This window comes from Lygodium microphyllum, chromosome 30 (assembly GCF_053477565.2).
Source record: "Lygodium microphyllum isolate KBCC chromosome 30, Lygodium_microphyllum_v1.1.10, whole genome shotgun sequence".
Lineage (NCBI taxonomy): Eukaryota > Viridiplantae > Streptophyta > Polypodiopsida > Schizaeales > Lygodiaceae > Lygodium > Lygodium microphyllum.
Window position 1 is genome coordinate 91,448,519 of NC_141164.1, and position 23,149 is coordinate 91,471,667.

The window sequence follows — 23,149 nt, forward strand, 5'->3', positions numbered from 1 at the left end:
CATGAAAGATTTCGTGATTTTGAGGAGTTGATTGCTCTTCTAATTTCTGAGGAGCAGAGAAATGGCGGTGCATCTTTTGCAGGAGGAACTTCAAAAGAAGTTGTCTTCTACTCAAATGCTGGAAGAGGTAGAGGCAGAGGTACAGGAGGCCAATTTGGAGGTCGTGGTAGAAATCAGAATATGCAGCAAACTCAAGAAAACCAGTCCTATGGAGGAGGACGTGGTAACTCTTGAGGCAGGGAGAGCCAAAGAGATCGTGGTGGATGGCAAAGAGGCCAAAATGCAAACAGCAATGTTGAATGCTACTACTGTGGTAAAATGGATCATATGGCTAAAGACTACTATAAAAAGTAGAATGACATCATGAATGGAAAATTGCAACAAGGGAATTATGCATCTTCTAGTAGACAGGGTGATGACAGAAATGAGCATTTGTTTATGGTGCAGCACATGACCAATTCTGTGACAAGTGCAGAAGAAAGCAACGATGTGTGGTATGTTGACTCAGGTGCATCAAACCACATGACAGGTCATGCAGAATGGATCCACGATGCAAGGAAAATGGAAAAACCAGGATTTGTGGAGACTGGTGATGATACTGCATATCCTATTGTGTAGATTGGAAAAATTCCTTTGTTTATGCAGGATGGGAAAAAGAAATACCTGTCGGATGTATTTCATGTCCCGAATATCACCAAGAACCTGGTTTCTTTTGGTCAAATGGTTGAGCAGGGCTTGCAGGTCAGATTTAATCCTCATGGATGCTTTGTTGAGGATATGAAAAATAAAGGTCGCTTGATAACAAAAGAAAAGAAGAAGGGTAGAATGTTTACGTTGGATGCAGACATGCCTAAATTGAGTGCAACAATGTTTGCACATGGGACCGGTGTAGTTGCAGATATTGATATCTGGCATAAACACATTGGTCATGTTAATGTACATCGACTTAAATCAATGCAAGCCCAAAATATTGTTGCAGGATTGCCTAAATTCAAGGTTGCAGAAATGCATAAGGTATGTGAAGCCTATCAATTTGGAAAATAGGCAAGGAAACCATTTCCTAGACATGTTCAAGAGAGTAAGAAGCCATTGGAATTAATCCACTCTGATATGTGGACTACTAAAGATGCATCTATTGGAGGCTGTCATTATTTTGTCACTTTTATTGATGACTATAGCAAAAAAATTTGCGTGTATTTTATGAAAAAGAAAAGTGAAGTTTTTGGGCATTTCAAAACTCTTAAAGCTATGGTTGAAAAAGAAACAGGCCTGCAAATAAAATGCCTAAGGTCAGATGGAGGGGGAGAGTACCTCTCAAATGAGTTTGCAAGGTTCTTATAGGAGCATGGCATAAAGCAACAATATTCATGTAGTCATACCCCACAACAAAATGGAATTGCAACAGAAAAAACATGCATATTGGAGAGGTATCTCATTCCATGCTCAAAGAAAAAGACCTGCAAGATTTTTACTAGGCTGAGGCAGTTGCTACAATAGTCTACATAATGAATAGGATTCCCAGTGCAGCAATACATGGCATGACTCCAGAGGAGAGGTATACTGGTAGGAAACCAAATATTTCTCATTTGAAAATTTTTTGTTACATTGCCTATGTTCATGTGCCAGATGAGTTGAGATCCAAGTTGGATCCAAAAGCTGAGAAGTGCATCTTTATTGGTTACTCTCTGCAAGCAGAAAGGGTATAGATGCTATAACCCTTCTACTCGTAAGTTTATAGTGAGCAGAGATGTTTTTTATGAGATGAGTAGCTGGTATAAACCAGTAAATGTGATTGATAATGTAGATGCACAAAATGGTAATGTTGCACAGAATTCACAGCAGCAGTCACAAGATATTAGTGGACCCGGAGTGTCCTCTAGCAATGGTTCACATTATTTGCCATGGACAGGCAGATTGAGATCAGGAGAATCTCCTCAAAACAATGTAGATAGTGTATGCAGGTATCACGAAAAGGAAAAGAGAAGGTAGATCAGCCCATGTTTGATGTGAATGCAGGTCACTCTTATGTGGATAGTGAATCGAATGGCTCAGAACAGAGCATTGATGATGAGTTGGGTATTTCTTCTGTTGTTACACCTGGAGTAAGGAAGACCAGGGATGTTTTGAGAGCACCTGGAAGTGAGTCTACTTTGCGCAGGTCTACCAGAGCTAGGTATCCTATGGATAGGCTGAAATATGATGGATTTACAGCTATTCACTATGCTTATATAGTCAAAGTGATACAGGAACCAGAACCCACTTCTTTTGAGCAAGCCATGGGAAAAGAAAAATGGAAGAAAGCCATGGATGAAGAAATGGATGCCTTGGAAGCAAATGCTACATGGGAATTGGTACCTTTGCCTAAAGATAAGAATGCAATTGGTTGTAAGTGGATTTATAAGGTGAAGCACAATGCAGATGGTTCTGTGAACAGATACAAGGCAAGATTAGTAGTCAAGGGGTATGCACAAACATATGGCATTGATTATGAAGAAACATTTAGTCCGGTTGCAAGGATGGCAATCGTAGAGTAGTCATTGCTATGGCTGCATCAAAGGGATGGTCTTTACATCAGATGGATGTAAAGAATGCCTTCTTGCATGGTGATTTGCAAGAAGAGGTCTATATGGAGCAGCCACCAGGTTATGTGCATGTTGTTCATCCTGAGTTTGTTTGCAGGTTTAAGAAAGCCTTGTATGGCTTGAAGCAAGCACCTAGAGCATGGTCTGACAAGATAGGGCAGTATCTTGTCACTATTGGATTTCAGATTTCCAAGGCAGATTTCTCACTTTATGTGAGAAAAACAAAGAAAGATATTATGCTGCTTGTCATTTATGTTGATGATTTGATTATCACAGGGGATAGTGATGAAGATATCCTTCATGTGAAAATGCTATTGAAGCAGAAGTTTGAGATGAAGGATTTGGGAGAGCTGCGTTATTTCTTGGGCATTGAGGTGATTAGATCACCAAGTGGGATACGGCTCTTGCAGAGGCAGTATGGATTGGACATGCTGTCCAAATATGGGATGACAGACTGTAAGCCTATTTCAGTTCCTTTGGAGCAGAATGTGAAGCTGAGCGCAGATGCATGTGAGCTTCTCGAAGACCCTACTATGTATAGACACATACTAGAAATTTTGATTTATATGACTATTACCAGGCCAAATTTGAGCTATGCTGTTGGATTGTTAAGTTAGTTTATGCAGGCTCCAAGGAAACCACATTTGGATGCGGCTAGATGCATACTCAAGTATGTGAAGTCCACATTGTAGTATGCACTATTTTATGAGACTGGGGTTCAGATACAGTTGCATGGATACACTAATGCTGATTAGGTTGGTAGTATTTCTGATAGACGATGTACCAGTGGATATGTGTTCTCTTTTGGGAGTGCTGCAGTCACTTGGAGCAGCAAGAAATAGCCTACAGTTGCCTTATCGAGCATAAAGGCTGAGTACAGGGGTGCAGCAATGGATGCATGTGAGGTAGCTTGGTTGCATAAGCTACTTTATGATATGCATCAGCCTACAGATGGGCCAGTTGTCATTTATTGTGACAACATGAGCAGTATACACTTGGCAAATAACCCAGTCTATCATGCTAGAACAAAGCACATTGAGGTGCATTATCACTATGTGCAGGAGAGGGTTTTACTAGGTCTTATTGATCTAGTTTATGTTAGCACAGAGGATTAGGTAGCTGACATATTCACGAAGGCATTGGGCGCAGAGAAGCTATGCAAGTTCAGAGACCTCCTTGGTGTGCAGGAATTGGGATTGAGCTCGAGGGGAAGTGTTAAGATATCAACCTCCACTCGTGATATGCCAAGGTGACCGTTGTGCATTTATGTCACCGACTTGTTAGCTGCAGATGAGGTTGGTACACCGCCCATGAATAATAGCTAGATGACAGCTATCCTTATCTACTCTAGTTCGTGGCTCAGTTAGTATGCCACCTTAGTTAGTTGAGTTTGGTTTGAGACTCATATATAGGGTTCTTATATTTCTCTGTACGAGTGTTCTTTTTGGCTTACACACAACTAAGAAAAGGAAAACTGTTTTCAGCCTCCACCTGTGTGTGTATTCCCCCATTGTGGAAGTAAGAAAGCTACAAGTGAGACTCCTTCCTTCTCTCTCACAATCTTAACACTCCTCTCTTTCTTCCCTCTCCCTCTCTCTATTTCTCTCCCCCTCTATTTCTCTCTCTATTTCTCTTTCTTTTTTTCCTCTCTCTTTGTTTCTCCCCCTCTCTCTCTCTCTCGTTGTTTCTCTCACTCATCCTCCTCTCTCCCTCTCTTCATCTCTCATTTCTCTCTTCCCCTTTCTGTTTGTTTCCTTTCTTTCTCTCTTTCTCTCTTCCTCTCCCTTCATTCTTTTCCCTCCCTCCCTTTCTTTCCATGTATCTCTTTGCAAAGAAAAAACACAAAAAGAAAACAAGAGAACACAAAAATAAAGCAAGAAGAGGCAATATACCTACCTCAAAGGCTTGAAGATGAAACCCTTTGTACCTTCTCTTTGCACCTTCCCTCCCTTCTCCCTTGCACACTTCTCTTTCTTCTTCGTGTATAGCGGCGGCGATGATGACGATGGTAATGAGCTCCCTCTCTCTCTCTCTCTCACTCTCTCACTCTCTCTCTCTCTCTCTCCCTCTTCCTATCTCTCACTCTCCCTCTCAAAGCTTTAAGCTCTCTCGCTCTCTCTTTCATTCTTTCTCACAAATGTTTTCTCTGTAAATGTTGCGCTCGGGTTTTCAAAACTTTTTCCTCAGACCGGCATCACTATTAGCGTCGCTATTAGTGTCTCTAAAAGCATCGCTATTAGCATCACTATTAGCATCGCTAATAGAATTAGCGATGCTAATAGTGACACAAATAACGACGCTAATAGTGATGCTTTTAAGGACACCGCTTTTTTGCATCGCAAATGGCTCGCTATTGCCCCATTCCCTTGTAGTGAGAGAGGTATCACCTCCTCCTTGATTCCTTTGATCCTCAATACCTCACTTAAGATAAAAAGGCATCATGTCCTTCTTAATCCCCTTGATCCTTCTCTAGTCCTCTCTATCCAACCACCTACGCATATCTCTTAAGAGAGAGAGGTATCAACTCCTCCTTGATTCCCTTGATCCTCTGCTAGTCCTCTCTATCCAACCACATGGGCTTCCTTATGCCCTCTCTTAATGCCCTATGTGCATGGGGCCATCGTGGAAATATGTATCCATACATTTTCTTGATCATCTATCCAATGGAGAATCAATGGAAAAAATACTCTTCAAGTAGCATTGCATGTAGTGAGTTTATCACATATTTATTGGAATTTTATGATAAGTTCTAAAATGATGCTTGTCTCTAAAACAAAATAATCGACAACTTCTTTTCAAAAAATAAATAAATAAAGTAAGGTAAAATTACTACCAAGAAATAACAAATGATACTCACAATACATAGAATCCATGGTTAAAATAAGAAGATAGCAAAACATAGATCAAGGCACTAGATGAGGCAAAGAATTATGCATGAGAACTCACTATCATTGTATCATTAGGAGCTTGTGAAGTGTGTAGCTTCACCATTGAATCATTAGGGGATTGTGAAGTGTAGTGTAGCTTTGAGTATTATGACACCATGTAGTGTTAGAGAGGGCTCTACGTATTGGACAATCTTTTGAAGACTAGTTCTTTATATCTAGTGTTAAAGGTGCCTAATATTGGGCCACATTTGTAACACCAAATGTTAACAAGTCGCTAGATATTGGACCACATTGCGACTAAGAATTTGAAAGAGATACACAAGTCATTGACACTTATTGATGTTTTGGATACTTGTTGATATTCAAATTGATGTTTTGAAAACGATGGTGGTAATGTTCCACCATGATTAATTACATATAGAGCTAACATAACTATTGCAATCAATAAGATTTTTGGTGTAGATTATATCGCATACTTATTAAAAGCATTACTTCTCCCAATAATCATCAGGACAGTTATGTGGTGTTTATTTGCTCTCATGTAGCTCAAGGAGAAAATAGGATCTTCAAGGAAATGACAATGTCAAACCCCCTAAAAAGTACAAAAAGAGATATCTTTCATTCACATAATTTAAATTTTTAATATGCTCTTATCTTAACAAAAAAATCAATAATTCCATTAGATCCAAAATAATTATGGCATAACTTTGAGCCATCCATATCCCATAAACATGTTTTTTGTCTCTTTCTACCAATTTTCCGTGAAGTTATGACTTACTATTATCATAAGATGACCACATTGTCTCATTTAACCTGTCTCGCTCTCTTTCTTAGTAAGACAACTCTTATTTCACATATAAATAGGTTATATCATGGCATGATGCTACTTTAGATTAAGTCTTTTCTTTGATTGCTTAGATTTGCAAAAGGTATTATGTGTATTTCATGGTTTAAAGTATAGTCTTGTGTGATATGTATTTCATAGTTTAATGTTTAGTCTCAAAACACAATATGTTTACATGTATCAAATGCTAGTCATAATATAAAAAATATCATATTAGTCATGTTTGTATTCAAGATTATGCATTCGTAAGTTTCAAAATCTAGACTCTAGCTCAAAGTATAGGTGGGATTGAAGCACCTTAATCAATTGATTCAAAGTATGCCTTACTAGTACAATGGAATATATGTGGCTAGGCAATATAACAAAAATATGAGTAGTGAAGTATTAAAATCCTCACCCCCTACACCTCCTCCTCCCCCCTTTCCCCCCTTCTCTAGAAACCCTCAACCCCTCCCTTAATTTTATGGTTGGAGGGGGAATTAAATGGGGGGGAGTACCCATAATGTGTACACTTATGTAACTTTGGAAAAAAAACCAATCACTTGCATTTATGTGTTTCCATAAGTTAGCCATGTTGAACTAATTAGCTGGAAATCACAAGAGCCATGCAAATCAAGATTAGTGGCAATACTCAAAGATCTCCTTAAATTTCATATGTGTTGCATAAGTTGAATATGAAGAACCTATCATGCACTCCCATTATATATCTTACATTTACACCATAAACATCTCCATCTAAGCAATGAGTGAGATTATGATTGGCCAATAGATGAGTTAAGCTACAAACTTGGTAAATTGTTTCTGCTTCCACAACTCACATGCCCAATAACTCACATCAAATTCACCATCATTATAGGAAGAACCCTCTCTATCCAAATATGAACAATTTATTGGAAAGACACATTACCATGTGAATAGTAGAAAACAAGATCTCTAGTGTGTCCTAGTACTCAAAATCTACTATTGGAGGGGCATGGTGATATTGTTGGTATGTATAGTGCACTTTTGATAGTCTAGAAGCTAAAGATTTGTAGGTGTGTAAATACTCTCAAAATGCATCAAGATGCTACTAGGTCCTTGCATTTCCTCCTCATTTTCTTATGACTCATGGATTTTATAAGGCAAGTATATTACAACAAAATGAAAGTTGAGATGCAAAGCCCAAACAGGAGAAAGTAGGCATGTTCAAATCACAATAGTGTTTCATGTCAAGGCACACTAAAAAAGTAAACCCCAAAAATAAACATGAATTAAAATGCATCAAAAATAGGCCCTTCAATGCTCATTTTAATGCACTTCCACACACATACCTCATTTAAAGCACCCCCAATCATATCGAGCCATTGAAAAGTGCAAAAGGAAAAAAAATTCAAGCAAATGTGTGTGTGTGTGTGTGTGTGTGTGTGTGTGTGTGTGTGTGTGTGTGTGTGTGTGTGTGTGTGTGTGTGTGTGTGTGTGGGTTCATTAGTCACTCAAAGTCTCCTACTAAAGTCCCAATTCTCTTTGTGAAGAATAAAGATGGGTCACTTTAAATGTGTGTGGATTATCAAGGACATAACAAAATAAAAGTCAACAATCGATACCCTTTGTTGTTAATACCATATCTCTTGTAACACCTTGAATAAGCCAAGATTTTTGCAAATATTGATCTATAAGGGGCTTACAATCGTGTATGGATCATAGAAGGGGACAAATATAAGATAGCCTTCTGCACAAGGTATGGTCAGTTTGAGTATGTTATTATGCCATTCAGTCTCACACATGCTCTTGCAGTGTTCCAACATATGATGAATGATATCTTTCGACAGCACCTAGGGACACTTTCTTTGATTTCACATTATCATTTCAGCATAATAGTAGATACATCTCACCATATCGTTATGAGCTCTAATTCATCACTTTCTTGGCTACAAATCCTTTCAAATTTCCACTAAAGCGAGTTTGTGCATTCAACACCCACCCTAATACATATTCTTAGTCACATACCCAGTTTCACATGTAGAAATCCTTTACTTCCATTCTTCTCTCTTAAGGGAAGCCTCATGCAAACAACTAACATACATCACTCTCAACACTACGAAGAATATCCCTCTATTATCTCTCACTCATATCTATACATCAGAATAGATCTGCATACTTTGTGCCCCACGCAACAATAGAAAACAAGAAAAAAGGAAGACTCTTATTTCCATCAACTGAAAATTGAGAACTCACACCAGCCAATTGGCTTCAATAGCCCCATCTCTCACATATTGCCATCATGCTCCACAGCTCCGATAACTTCAACTGCATAGCTTTTTTCTTCTAAAAACTTGTTCTTCTTCTAAGCATGAGATTTCTCCCTTCTCTTCAGACTGCAAGATTCTTCTCTCTCTCTCTCTCTCTCTCTCTCTCTCTCTCTCTCTCTCTCTCTCTCTCTCTCTCTCTCTCTCTCTCTCTCTCTCTCTCTCTCTCTCTCTCTCTCTCTCTCTCTCTCTCTCTCTCTCTCTCTCTCTCTCTCTCTCTCTTTGATATGCTAATTGTCTTGTGTGAAACCCCTCTCCCTCTCTTTTATTTTTTTAAAAACTCTTCATGTTTTTTCTTTTTGCCCTATTTTACCAAGTTGCCCCCATGCTTCCTCTTAGTTACTAGATGGCAAACATTCCCCCTACCATGTAAAATTCCATTCAGGGACTCAAAATCGGAAGCGAGAACATGTTCCCTGTATGAGGATACCTCTTTTTGCATGAGGTGCATATCTCAAAACTGAAATATCACAACCACATGTCAAGTATGCATGGCACCACTTGGGATTTCCATCTATCAACCTGACTCCCGCTATAGGTAGGTGTTAGAAAGACAAAAAAATGATATTTGCATGTGTTACCCCACACAGCATCATGTCCATGGTCGCTCATTTTCACCCACCAACATCACATGAAAAATTGCTTGGGGGTCCCAAGGGTCACACCCCTTCCCCCTTAAGTCTCTTTACATTTGTCTTTCGTTCCTCCTTCCTCAAGCACCCATAACTCTAGTTTTCAACGTCTAAATCAAAGTCCAAAAATTTCTACATGATCGTCTCAAAGTCACAAACTACTTGAAACTTGTTCCACTTCATTCTAGCACGTTGAAAATTTACTAAAACTTTTGCAAGGTTTATCTTCAAAAGCACTTTTAAATCCCTCCTTCCATGGCTACTTAAAATCGTGAGGTCCAATTTGCTGCGAGCTTCTATTTTGCCTCAAATTAACAAAATTTGACACATTTTTGGCTCTTTTTTGGGCTTAAAATCTCACTCTCACTTATCATATACTTTTTTTTATAAATTGTATAAAATACTTCTTAATAAGTACACATAAAAATTTAAACCATAAAAACACAGTCTATAAATAGGCTTTGATTATAATATATATTGTATATCAAATGCTATTGAAATCTCATGTAGACCTCTTATATATAATTAATGATGCTTAGGCTCAATCTTAACAATAGCACACAAAACACCATAGTCTAATACAATATGTATGACACTACTAAAACTAATGAGGTGGCAGGTGTGCCTCTTCTTCCATAGAGCTAACCCTCTACACTCTGAGTGCACCCCACTTCTAAACAAGACAATTGAACCTTGGGAGTGCATTGAATTATTCTCTACAGTGAATGGATGTAGACCCCACCATCTATGTCCAAATTGTCTTCTAGTTGTTTACTTGGGAAATTTGGTCTATTCTAGAGAGGCTTCTTGATGTCATGTGTCAATGCATGCTACGATCCAAATTGTCACCATGAACTATTGACTTCTAGAGAGGCTAGATGTTTGTGCATCATATGATACCTTATATCCACCAATATGTAAAATATCTTATCATATACTTCATTATAAATTCTATGAAACACTTGCTAGTAGGTCCACTTCAAAAGTTTAACCATCAAAACACATTCTACAAGTACACTTTGCCTATGATATGTCTGGCACACGAAATGCTATCAAAATCTCATATAGACCTCATACATATAGTAAATGATGCCTCATCTCATTACTAACATTAGCATGCAAAACAACACAGTCTTAGTTCAATATCTATGACACTATAAAAACTAAGAATGAGGTGGCAAGTATGCCTCTCATTCTATAGAGCTCATGATCCTCACTTTGAATGGACCATACATGGAAACAAGACAATCAAACCTTGGGAGTGCATTGAAGTACTCTCTAGAATGAATGGACACAAAATCCACCCATGTTGAAATTGTCTTCTAGCTCTTTGCCTAGCCATATTGGTCTATTCTACACAAGATTGTAAATCTCACGTGTTGGTGGCTGCTATGATCTACATCGTGATAATGAATTATTGGCTTCTAAAGAGACTAGATGTTTTGTGCATCATATGATACCTTATATTTCACCAATATGTAGAATAACTTATCTTAAACATCATCATAGATTGCATCAAGAACTTCATAGCAATTCACTTCAAAATTTAAACCACCAAATCATATTCTATAAGTACACTTTTCCTATGGTAGGTCTCATATATCAAATGCTATTGAAATATCATATACACCTATTATATATATTTAATGATGATTAGGCTATATGTTTACAATAGCACATAGAAATCCATGCTCTTAGTTCAATATGTATGACACTACTACAAACACTAAGAATGAGTTGGCAAGTATGCCTCTCCTTTTGTATAGATCTCACCCTTCTCACTTCGAATGGACCCCACTTGGAAACAAGGCAATGAAACATTGCAAGTGCATTGAAGTATTCTCTAGAATGAATGGACAAATTTTTTTCTAGCTATTTGCTTGGAAAGTTTGGTCTATTCTAGGGAGGCTTTTTAATGTCACATGTTGATACATGGTACAATCTAGAATGTGACCATGAACTATTGTGACTTCTAGAGAGGCTAGATGTTTTTGCATCATAGGAGACCTTTTATGTCACCACCATGTAAAATAACTTATCATATCCCTCATTTTAAATTGTACGAAACACTTCTTAGTAAGTCAACTTCAAAATTCAAACCATCATAACACAGCCTATAATAGGTTTGATATATCCAATTGTATTGACATCTCATATCAACCTCTTATATATAGTTAATGATGCTTAGGCTCAATATTAACAAGAGCATGCAAAAACCACACTCTTAGTTCAATATCTAAGACACTATAGAAACTAAGAATGAGGTGGAATGTGTTCCTCTCCTTCTTTAGAGTTCATTATCCTTACTTTAAATTGATCCCACTTGGAAACAAGACAATCGAATATTGGGAGTGCATTGAAGTACTCTCTAGAGTGAATTGGCATAGACTCCACCTATGTCCAAATTGTCTTCTAGCTCTTTGCTTGACAATTTTTGTCTATTATAGATAGGCTTATTGATCTCATGTGTTGATGTGTACTACAATCAAGATTGTTGCAATGAACTACTCGAGGGGTTCACTATATGTATATTATCTATATAACGTGCGTTCATGGCCTATTTATAAATATCCTAATCTGTGAATTTTTCTTGATTAAAACACAACCCTTTTCTATTCAATCTGTAAGTAGCCCCTTTATATGACACCCTTTTGTATGTAAAAAATGTATTAAAATGGTGTTTTAAAAACCCCTTATTTTGAACTCATGTTATATATACATATATTAATGAGTGACCCCCCCGAGATGAACTATTGACTTCTAGATAGGCTAGATGTTTGTGCATCATATAATACCTTACATGTCACCAATATGTAAAATAACTTATCATATTCTTTATTATAAATGGTAAGAAACATTTGTTAGTAAGAACACTTCAAATTGTAAAGCATGAAAACATAATCTAAGTACAATTTTCCTATGATATGTCCAATATATCAAATGCTATTGAAATCTCATACATACATGTTATATATAGTCACCATTCCTTAGGCTCAATGTTAACAACATCATGCAAAAACACATGCTCTAAGCTCAATATCCATTACACTTTGAATGGACCCCACTTGGAAATGGGACAATTAAACATTGGGTGTGCATTGAAGTATTCTATAGAGTAAATGGGCATAGACCCCACATATATCCAAATTTTATTCTAGTTCTTTGCTTGGGCATTTTGAAGTATTTTAGAGAGGCATGTTGATCTGAAATGTTGATGCATGGTATAATCTAGATTGTGACCATGAACTATTGGGTTATATAGAGGCTAGATGTTTGTGCATCATATGATACCTGATATGTCACCAATATGTAACATAATTTATCATATAGTTTGTTATTAGAGATCGTATGAAAAACTTCTTAGTAAGTCCACTTCCAAATAGTACATTTGCATATGATAGGTTTGGTATATCAAATGCTATTGAAATCTCATATAGACCTCTTAGTTCAATATCTATGACACCAGAGAGACTAAGAATGAGGTGGCAAGTGTACCTCTCCTACTGTAGTGTTTACCCTCCACAGTTCAAATGGACCCCACTTGGAAACAAGACAATTGAACCTTGGGAATGCATTGAAGTATTTGGTAGAGTGAATGGACATAGATCCCACCTATGACCAAATTGTCTTCTAGCTCTTCCCTTGGCATTTCGGTCTATTTAAGAGATGCTTGTTGATCTTGTGTTGATGCCTACAGTGATCCATTTTGTGACCCTAAACTATTTACTTTTAGAGAGGCTAGATGTTTGTGCATCATATGATAACTTATATGTCACCAATATGCCAAATAACTTATCATATATGTCATTATAAATTGTATGAAACACTTCTTAGTAAGTCCACTTCAAAAATTAAACCATCAAAACACAATCTATAAGTAGACTTTGCCTATGATAGGTGTTGTATATTATGCTATTGAAATCTCTTATAGACCTGTTATATGTAGTAAATCATGCTTAGTCTCAATGTTAACAATAGCACACACAAAAAGACACTCTTAGTTCTATATCTATGACTCTACAAAAACTAAGAATGAGGTGGCAAGTGTGCTTCTTCTTCTGCATAGGTCAACCTCCTCACTTTGAATGCATCCCACTTGGAAACTAGACAATCGAACCTTAGGAGTGAATTGAAGTATTCTCTAGAATGAATGGACATAGACCCCACCTATGTCCAAATTGTATTCTAGCTCTTTGCTTGTAAATTTTGGTCTATTCTAGATATGCATGTTGATCTCATGTGTGGATGCAAGCTATAATCCACACTCTAACCATGAACTATTGACTTCTAGAGAGGCTAGATGTTTGTGAATCATATGATACCTTACATATCACCAAAATGTAAATTAACTTATCATGTACTTCGTTATAAATTTAATGAAAAACACTTCTTACTATGTCCACTTCTGAATTTAGACCACATCAAAACATAGTCTATAAGTACACTTTGCCTTTGATAGGTATAGTGTATCAAATGCAATCAAAATCTCATATAGACCTCTTACGTTGTCGTATTGCTGTGCATTCGAAGTGTGAAAACCACCCAAAAGTTGTGTGTGGGATTTGATACTTTGTACATATTTAGTTGTTGTGATTATACTTTTGTTCTACGTGGAAGAGGGTTTGGAGCAAGAGGAATTAATCAATAATGCTCTGGTTGGCATGTATGTCAAATGTGGAAGTTTAAACGAAGCGCATAAAGTCTTCAAGGGCTTGCTGGAAAGAAATTAAGTGTCATGGAGTGCTTTAATGTCAGGATATATTCAAAATGGAGGTTCAGGTTGAATGGTTTCTATAATGAGGTGGAATTGGTGAACTGCTTCCTGAGAACGAGCAAGCTTCTTGCAATCTCATGAGAGTTAAGGGACTGATAGACTTGATCTCCCATGGATTTGTACTGTGACATGAGAAGATTGAGTTTCTGGGTTTCCGCGTGTGAGCTTTCTAAATGATTATCAAGTAATGATCAGAGATTGGGCACATAAGAGGGGAATCGCAATCCTGAGCCTTGCCTTCCGAGCCAAGGTGATGATATTGGCAGACATCAAACGTGTTGCCTTCAAAGTCCCCTAATTGCTTGCCCAGGGACTATTTCTGGGATGGCCACACCATTGCTCACAGTAGAAGCACCTCATTATCAGTTAAGTTTCTGCACCGATGCCTGTCTTGATGAAACTCAAAAGCTCAAAGGGCTCAATCTTGTTATCAGACAGGAGCTGCCTTTGCATTTTTCTGAATTACAGTTTTTACAGGAATCAAGAGGTCAGGACTCAGTACTCCATCAGCAGTTTGTCTGTGCCAAACCAATAATTCATGATGCACTGATCCACAGACATGTCGCCTCTGATACACACAATGCTGTAGACCTTTTTCTGCAGCACTTGAAATGGAGGAGATCATTTGGTTTTGTCAAAGAAGCAGAGATCAACACAGAACTTGATAGAAAGCATATTTTTATGCAAGGCCATGATAAACACAGGTGCCCAATAGTCGTACTTTTGACTGCGAGGCATGTTGCATATGAAAGAGACCTGGAAGAGATAAAACGGCTCTTTGTTTACTGTTTTGAAAAAGGCAGCTGGCAATAGCATTGGTGGTTCACATACAAATCCCATTGATTAATGTTGAACATCTCTAGATGATATTCCCAATACCTGCTTTCCTGGTGGAGAGAAAAGCCAAATTGGGGGGGGCTGCTTTATTGGTCTGAAGGAAAAAGAAGAGCCGCTGGAAAGGGAGGGGAAATGTCGTTGTTTTGGAAGGGAAGTTTTTTCTGGGGACGAGAGTGCGCGTTTGAGAGGAAGGCGTGATACAGACACACAGATTTTTTTTCTGCTTCCTGGTTCGTGAGGAGTTCTGCTTTTGTGAATTTGGCTCAGCGAGGCTCCACTCGAGGACATCACACTTTCTAGGAGGATCGTGGTTGGATCATAGCTCTCGTAGATTAGACAAAGATTGAATATGGCGCTGCAACCAGTCCAATTAAAATTGATGGGCTCGACCTGCTTTTAGGGACATGACAGGATGAACAGTGGAAGATACTTCTGAAGGAGGAGGCTCGACATTGAAAGGAGGATACAGCAAACCAGTTCTCAACGACGACATACCTTACATGTGCTTCATTTTTCCTACTAACTGGAGCGCTGTTTAACGCAGTCTACCTGAGTCGATTACCTGACTTGTTCTTTGAGGAAAAGCCCAAGTGAGCAAAGAAGAATTTTTCCCAATCCTGCTTCTGGTGTGAATCCTAGACACCTCACATATTTCCGTTTCAGTGGCCTTAATGTATCGGAAGAAGAGGATCGACTTGCTAGAGCTATGACTACATGAATCCAGGCAGGAGGGCAATTACAGAAGAGCACTACTATGTTTATAGAAGGGACTATACTAAGGCTGCAATGGATTGAAGAAGTCTGAGATGATTGACTGTGTTTTGAAGGAGAGAATCGTTAAGTTTTGTTAATTTTTATCATCCTCCTACTTGTGTCGTTAGAGTGCTCATCGTCAAAGGTCGAGGCACACAGTTGTCATTCTGTTGATTGCTTGATGAGAGAGCAGAATAACATTTAGGACAGATCTTTGCAGTGTTGTTGGAGGCTTCTTATCTCAACGGGTTCAGGGAAAAACCATATAGGAATGTGTTGGCTGCTGGACATCGTGGAACAGGGGCAAGTACCTCAAAGCATGAATATAACTAAAAATTGTGAATATGTTTCAATTGTTCTGGATAGCCAGGGTTGCAGACTCTCAGATGTGCTGCATTATGTTCTGTAAACTGAGTGTTTATGTAGCTGGTAAAAGTGACAGTTATGAGCTTGATTTGCTCAATCAGTTATCTTTTCCTTGCTGATGCCCTGGTTTAGGCTTAAATGCCTTTGAATCAGTTCAAAGCAACATCGACACGGTAAAGAAAATGCATGTTGTGCAAGTTTGATCTTATCACAGTTCTATTTGGAGGAGAGTAATGTATCTTGGAAGGCCTATGACAGAGTTTTGAATGTGCAAGAGTTGTGTACATCTGTGCAAAATTGCACCAGACCTGGTTGGCTGTTACAAAGTTTTATCTATATAATAAGAGCTGAATGTATCTACAAAAACTGTACCTGAATACAAAGATGCCTTCATAATCCTAATCCAACCCCTTAAATCTTACTTCAGATTTCCTTGTTCCCTTGGAAAAGACAGGCTGTTTATATGACATGTGTATTCATCAAGTTGTTTATTGGAGATACTCCCATTCAGATGTAGCTAAATGTATGACACATATTACCTAAAATTGAACTTTCAAATTGAATCTGATCTTGCTTGATTGATCTTCTATCCTGAAATTAGTCAAGGTCCTCTGTGGTCGCGACTTTGCTTTCGAAAACCCTTCAACATCTTTGGTGAACCCGACGTGAAAGCGTCGCAGAAATTTCAGGATGGGAGATACTTCACCCTCTATTTCAGCCTCTTCTATAATTCCAGCTGCGTCCTCTACTTCAGCTCCATCAATGACTGCTGCGTCAAGTACTTCAACAGATGATCTAAAGCAGATTTTGTAGAATATGTCCATGTATATGCAGCTTCAAAATCAGCAGACACAATTGTATATGCAGCAGCAGCAGCAATTGCATCAACAACAGTTGTCTCAGCAAAGGCAACTATATTCGAAGAGCAGGAGAATGCAATCAGCGCGACTAAGGCTATTGAAGCAGTTGAGAATGAAAAGAAGCTATTTGATGGCCGTAATGTTTCAGCATATTTGAAGACATATGAGATCAAGATGGGGTTTTTTGGAGTTCCAGCTGGACTTATGAGTAAGTACTTCCTTCGTCTTGTCACACCCGCCTTGAGGGAAAAAGTGACTGATCTTTTTATTCAAAATACACATTGGCAAGATTTTAAGAAGGCCCTGAAAGAAGAATATTTCCTTGAGGACTTTGGTATAGCTACTCGGCGGTCATTCCGAGAGTGGGTCTACATGCCAAACAAAGGTCTAGCTGCTTCAGAGTTGATTCGAGAATTTGAAGAGAGGTATAGTCAGTTTGATGCCATTGAACAAAGAGCATTGGATGTTGAAAAAGTTGAGCTTTTCTTGCAAGCTGCAGATCCTGCTCTTCAGGAAGAATTGGGAGAGCTTCTTGAGGATCACACGAAGCCCATGGGACTTAAAACGGATTGGCAGGATGCCCAGGATGCAGTCTCGACTTTGACCAAGAGGAGGATATGAAAGACCCGCCTACAGAATGGTTCCATGACACCGACACCATCATCTGCTCCTATGCCTACTTCTATCCCTGTTATTTCTTCTCCTCCTCAGCCAGTTTCTTGGCCTATGCCAGTGCCTACTGTTTCCACTCCACCTATTCCTCCTGTTCCATGACCGATGCCAGCACCTTCTGCTCCAAAACCAGCCACTCCATCGGTGCCTACCTCTCTTGATGACATAATCAAAGGCATAACAGATTTGACACTGGAGTCAGTTAAAGCAGAGTTGGTGGGAAAATTGAAAGAGCAGTTTGCTTCGACTACGCCTACTATTTCTTCTAGTGCTCCTACTGCTCCTAGGAGTGCTCCTAGTGCACCTAGGAGAGATCGGAGATGTATTTGGTGTGATAGTACGGACCATCAGCATTGCAGGGATTGTGAATCTTTTCAGGATGCAAGGAGGAAGAATTTGGTATTTTGGGGACAAGATGGTAAGATTTGGTTGACTGAAACAGGAGCTCCGCTTGCTACCAACTTTGGTAAAGGCGGAATGAAGAAGTTAGTGGATGATATGGCTGCGCGTACTTCTTATGTGACAGCTAGAGGAGATGCTTCTGCATATGGAGTCCAGATTGAGAAGGGATTAGAGAATCAGTCAGCACTATGGACTTATGCTATGGAGACTGCAAACAAGCGAAAAATTCAGCAAACTGTTTTGACTAGTGCAGGCTCTAGCATCAGATCGGAGACAGGTTGGGATTCGCCTGTTGACAGGTACTCTATTTATGCTTATTTGGCTAAGTCTCAGGGAGCAGATGTACTTGTTGAGGAGAAGCGTAAGAGGGATGAAGAAAATCCAAGTGCAGCTAAAAAGACTAGAGGGGGTGAGTTTGTTACTCCACCTACTGCAGGACCGTCTTTGAGACCAGGGCCAGAACGACAGATGGAAGATGCTCAAAAGAGAGAAAAGAGGCAAGAGCCTAGAGAGAGAAAGCAGCCACGGTTTAGATTGATGTCCGATATTGAGACATCTACGGACACGAAGAAAATCTTTAATGACAAGATACTTGGCAGTGAGGTGACTTTCACTATTTCTGAGGTTTTGGGCATCTCGAAAAGAGAGTTTCAAGATCAGTTTCAGGAGGTTTTGAAGAGGAAAAGACATGCATTGCCTACCACTGATACACAGGGAGTTTTGATTGGGGAGTTGGATGAGGATGAGGATGAGGTTATGGTTGAGAATGCTTCTGTTTTTCCACAGGTAGAGAAGAGGGTTCAGGCTATGCATTATGCTGAAACTGATGAGCCTGTCTTGATACCGCGTAGTCACTTTTCGCGGAGTCATTGGGCCAGGGCAACTACAGAGACGATGGCAAAATTGGAGAGAAACAGGTGCCTTATGTTGCATTGGTGGATCATGGTTCAGAGATTAATCTCATAGTTCATGGAGTTTATGAGAGTAACAGATGGCCTATGGATGTAGAGCATGAGTGGCGTATGAGAGCCGGCAATAACACTGCAGGTGATTTATATGCTGCCTGTCCTAGTGTCAGGGTTTCTATTAGTGATGTAGAGGAGGATTTCCATTTCTTTGTGCAGGATTCATGTTCTTATCCCATAATTCTTGGACAGCCATTCATCACAGAGATGCGCATGGAAACAAAGGTAATGGATGATGGATCTGCTTATGCACGGATTCGCAGTAAAGATGGTACGAGAGCAATTCAGTTTATGACTGTGTGTGTGAACCATGTTAGAAACAGGGATGCTCTCAGAGATGCACCTTTGCCCACTGTGAGGGATTCGGGTTTTCATTAGGTACCGCCATTTCGCGAGACGACGGTGGTACAGAGCAAAGGAGACTGGAGTTCTCGCCTCCTGGCAGCAGTGTTTTCTCCTCCGGTTTTGTTGGGATTTCAGCAAACAGTTCGATGAGCTATCAGAAGATTTCTAGGTTGCCTAGAGCTGCCAGGCAGTACATATGCAGGAAGGAGAAAATTTTGAAAAATGCAAGAATTTTAGAGGATGATGAGCACATAGATGGGATGTATGACAGTATGATTTGTGTAGATACGATGGAAGAGATGGAGGATATGCTGAAAACTGATATGCAGAGTTGTCACAGTAATGTATTAGTGCAATCCCTGGACATGTTTCATGAAATTGCAGATTTTGTGTCATAGATTGAGTCAGAGGCTGAGGTGGCTCAGCAAAAAGTGTTGAGTGCTGAAGAAATTCAGAAAACATAGTTTCCGGCTGATTATGATCAGCTTACAGAGAGAGAGGGCTGAAAACTTTCAGCCAACACAGTTTACTGCTGAAATATTTCAGCATCCAGAGTTTAGGGCTGTTTCTATGCAGTCCATAGAGCAAAGGGCTGAGGATATTCAGCCATTGGAGTGCAGAATTGCTGATTTACAGCAAGATTTGAGTAATGCAGAAGAGTATAATGAAGCCAGGGTTGACGTGAAATACAAAACTGTGGATAAGAAGGTGAAGGCGGTAGCTGTACCGCTTCCACCTGACAGTGATCAACAAATAGAGAGGGCTGCCAAACAACCAATTTTGAGGAATCCAGAGCATATTGGTCATAAATTTTCAGTAAAGACTCTTGCTGAACTGAAAATTGGAAATGGTGATTTCTTGCTACCTACAGAGAAGCAATGCTTTCACGAGATGCTTGAGCGACATGGAAGGGAATTTGCTTTTTTCCCGCATGAGATTGGATGTGTGAATCGAGATACTATTGCTCCTATGGTCATTTTTACTATTCCTCATATTCCATGGAATCTCCGACCTATTCCAGTGCCTAAAGCACACCTGCCAAAGCTGATTGATTTATTGAATGAGAAAATCAGGATGGGAATTCTTGAGCCTTCATCTGCACCATACTCAAACAGGTGGTTTACGGTTCCAAAGAAGAATGGTACTCTCCGATTTATACAGGATATGCAGCCAGTGAACAGAGTTACTATCAAGAATGTTGGTATAGGTCCAGTTGTGGATGAGTTTGCCGAAGCATTTGCTGGACGTGCCATCTATTCTTTAGGTGATTTGTATTCAGGATATGATCAGTTTCAACTGGCTTTGGAAAGCAGGGACATAACCACCATGAGAACTCCTATTGGGCTTGTTAGGATGTGTACCTTGCCTCAAGGTGCCACTAATTCTGTTGCACATATGATGAATGCCATGCATAAGGTCCTTCATGATTACATACCTCAGCTTACTATGCATTTCTTGGATGATGTGCCCATTAAGGGGTGTGCAGAAGAAGAGAAAAATGAGAGTCTAAATGAGCAGGGATGCAGATACTTTGTGGCTGATCATATTTCAGCTTGTGAGAAGATTTTGGCCAGGTTAGAAGAAGTGAACTTGACACTTTCAGGGCAAAGATTTGTTTTTGGAGTGAATGAGGTTGTCATTGTTGGACATATGTGTGGGTATTATGGCAGGAAACCCTCACCTAACAAGGTGGATGCTATAGGCAAGATTGCCGAGTATTGTTCTACCACTTCAGAGGTACGGAGATTCATTGGAGCTTGTGTGTTTTATATGATTTGGATACCTCATTTTGCACACATAGCAAATTGTTTATATCAGCTGCTTCGAAAGGGGCAGAAATTCTATTGGGATGAGAGCCACACTAGAGCCATGCGAAAATTGAAGAAGTTATTGCAGAATGCTCCTACTCTCAGGAAAGCGGATTATAATTGCGGAAGGCCTATTGTATTGACAGTTGACACTAGTCCAATTGGTATAGGTTGGGCTGTGGGTCAAGATGATGCAGATGGAAACAGGTATGCTATTCGGTTTGGGGCGAAAGTCCTAAACGAGAGACAGAGGAGATATCCGCAAATCAAGAGGGAGATATTGGGGATTGTTACGGCTCTCAAATGTGACAAGGAGTACTTTATTGGAGCTTCAGTTGTGGTAGAGACAGATTGCTTGCCATTGATTGGTATGATTACGAGTTGCTCTACTCCGGATATAGCCATGTTGAGATGGATTGCATACATCAAGTCATTAAATCTGGAATTTAAACAAATAGCAGGAAAGGATAATCCAGTGGCAGATATGTTGTCTAGAGCCAGATATGATGATGAGGAGATGTTATTTGCAGAAGAGGATGATGCAGAAATTTTTAGCCACTATGGTTGATCATGTTTGCCATGTCTATGATATTGTGGCTTTCATAGAAGAACTCTATGTTGGAGATTGGTTGCAGATTGGCAAGTACCTTAGTACACTAAGCAAAAGAGATGAATGGACAGATGAAGAGTTCAAGAAGATCAGAAGGAAAGCCTATGGTTATTTTCTCAAGGACGGATTTCTTTGGAAGCATCCAAAGAAAAGAGGCGGATTACCTTTGCGGGTTGTCTGCGATAGAGGGACTCAGTTACAGGTGATGAGGGAGTTTCATGAGAGTCCTTGGGCTGGTCATAGAGGAGTGTGGGCTACTTATGAGAAAATCAAGGAGAAATATTGGTGGAAAGGCATGTATAGAGATGTTTCTCACTTTGTTGAGACTTGCAGGGACTGTCAGATGTATTCAGTAGTGCGTCATCGAGATGAGCTTCATCCAATACTATGCCTATGGGTCTATGGCAGATGAGGTATATTGTTTTGGCTAGAGAGGATCTTATCAATCATGTTGAGGGCTGATCTTTGAGAACGAAGACCACTAGTGCAGTGTGTAAGTTCTTATTGGAAGAAATTTTCTGTAGGTATGGTTGTGTGGGTAAGATCACTGCGGATCGCGGTGAATTGGATGCAGATGAAGCTAGGGAGTTTTTCTCTCAGCTAGGAATCAAGTTGGCTCTAACCACAGCATACAATCCAGATGGAAATGGGAAGAGTGAAAGAGGGCATCCGCCGATAGTGAAAGCATTAGCCAAAGCATGCAAAGGACGGATTGGAGAATGGCCGAGACTTCTACCATTTGCTTTGTGGACTGATCGTACGACTCACAGTGTTACCACAGGATATATGCCCGCAAAGTTGATGTATGGTCAGAAACCTGTTATGCCGACTGAGACTTGTGCTTTGACTTGGTCAGTTTTACCTTGGCAGGAGGATTTGACGAGAGAGGAGCTCTTAGCTCTTCAGATTTGGCAGTTTGAGAGAAGATCAGAGGATATTCAGCTAGCTATTGACAAGTTGAAGGTTGCTAGACTAAGAAATAAGGACAGGTTTGACAACAGGCATCGCTTGCGGCCTAGAGCAATAGAAGAGGGAGATTGGGTATTAATCTTTGATAGCAGCCTTGAAAATCAGCATACTGCACTTCGGAAGATGGGGAAAAGATGGTTTGGGCCATACATAGTCAGACATGTCTTTGATAATGCAACATATGAGTTGACAGAATTGGATGGGACAGTGCTTAGAGTGCCTATTGCTGGAAAAAGAATCAAGATTTTCAAGAAAAGAGATGATGAAGATTATGCATTAGAAGAACTTGCAAGAGAAGAACAACGAGAAGAAACTCCAATGGAAGAGATAGATGATATGACAAATAATCTTGTTGATATACCGAAAATGCATAATGAAGAGATTGATTTGTTTGTGGATCTTGATGATAACGATCATGGGTAGTTGGCCCATCCGGAGGATGCGCAGGATTAGAGGGGGTGGATGTCGTATTGCTGTGCATTCGAAGTGTGAAAACCACCCAAAAGTTGTGTGTGGGATTTGATACTTTGTACATATTTAGTTGTTGTGATTATACT